The sequence below is a fragment of the Tupaia chinensis genome, unplaced genomic scaffold (assembly GCF_000334495.1).
Source record: "Tupaia chinensis unplaced genomic scaffold, TupChi_1.0 Scaffold000012_1, whole genome shotgun sequence".
In the NCBI taxonomy this organism is placed as follows: domain Eukaryota; kingdom Metazoa; phylum Chordata; class Mammalia; order Scandentia; family Tupaiidae; genus Tupaia; species Tupaia belangeri.
This window is the reverse complement of record NW_006159442.1, coordinates 638,585-640,245: the sequence shown is the minus strand read 5'-3', so window position 1 is coordinate 640,245 and position 1,661 is coordinate 638,585.

Sequence of the window (1,661 nt, the reverse complement as noted above, 5' to 3'; positions counted from 1 at the left end):
GAGAAAAAGCAAATTACAAGGTCTAGAACTAAAACCTTGATTGGCCATATGGGAGTCAGTGCCCCAACTATCATGCCACCTGACAGTACCTATTGTCCTCACTTTTCTTGATTATTTTTTTTGTTCTTTTTGGAGGTTTTGACTAAGTCAGAGGCATTGTCTTCCAGATGAGAGGTTCTATCTTTTGCATGTTCTAATATGCTGTCAATATTTTTAAGGGAAGTCTTGAGTTCCTGTATTGCGATCTTGGTGTTTAGTTTGTTTGACACTTTTTTATGGTGTCTCTCTCTTTATGGAGTTCTTCCTTCAAGTCATGGAATGATTTCCTCATCTCCTGGAATTGGTTGTCTGTTTCCTGTTGCATCTCATTAACTTTAGTTACGATGAATACTCAGAATTATTTTTCCGACACTTCTGTGATATCTGGTGTTTTATCCATTGTTGATGATGCATAATTCTGTTCCATTGGGGTAGGGAGATTTCTAAGTTTTCTTGTATTTCTTTTCTTTTCTTTTCTTTTCTTTTTTTTTTGTTTAGGCATCTGGTGAGATATACATCTTCCTATTTTTTAAAAATTATTTTTGTTTAGGTAGGCTTCTGTAAGCTATTCCCTACAATGTGTGTTGGCTCCCTGCCAGTTTCTCTATTCTTCTATGGGAAGGAGTGCTAGAATTTATAGTAGGAGTTTTGGGGTTTTGGCTTTAAGGAAGAGAGATTCTCTCCTTTAACTCCTCCAGAGAGGGAGGATGGAAAATATTTCTCCAGAGTCTCACTCCTAAAGGTGGGTGTATCCTCTCTCAATCTTTCTATTCCCATAGAAATAGAGCTGAGCAGGTACCAGCAGTTGGTGTGGTGGTGAAGGCACTGGACACTCCCACGTGGCCAACCATGGTTCAAGTCCTGACCTGGTGGCTTACTTTCTCACTTTCTCTCTCTCTCTCTGGTAAAATTAAAATAAATGGATGAATAAATTAAAAAAAAAGAAATAGAGCTGAGCAGTGTAGGCTTAAAACAATGAGGAAAAAGAACTTACATGTTATGTATTACACAGTGTGCAGGCTTATAGCTGATTTTCCTTGTGTTCACCTGAGGGATAGAGGAGGGGCAATTATTCAGGGATCTGTAGCCAGCTCTGAAAACTCCTGCCAGTTAGTGGGATGCTGTAGACAAAAGCAGCCTCTGTTCAAAAATCTTTAAAATTTTATTGGGAGGACCAACAGTTGGCATAATGGCTATGTCACTGGACTCCCATGTAGTCGACTGCAGTTCAAGTCCCGGATCCGGTGGCTTAAACTCACACCGGGCGTGTGTGCATGTGTGTGTGTGTGCCCAAGATCCATAGTGGAGAATGGAGGAGAAGGGATTGTGGTGTGGCCATACCCCCTGGGGGGTGAATTCTCTCTTTCTGTCTCTCTGTCTTTCTCTGTCTTTCCCGCGAGTGCATGCACCCTATAGCAAAAACCTCTCCAAAAGAAAACAAAATCTTATTGGGACCAGCAGATGGTGTCATGGTTATGTCGCTGGACTCCCCACATGGCTGACCAAGTTTTAAGTCCTGGACCTGGAGGCTTGAAACTCATGCAAGGTGCATGTGTACATGTGCCCAAGATCCCCAGAGGAGAATGGAGAAGGGATTGTGGCGTGGTCATCCCTCCTGGGGG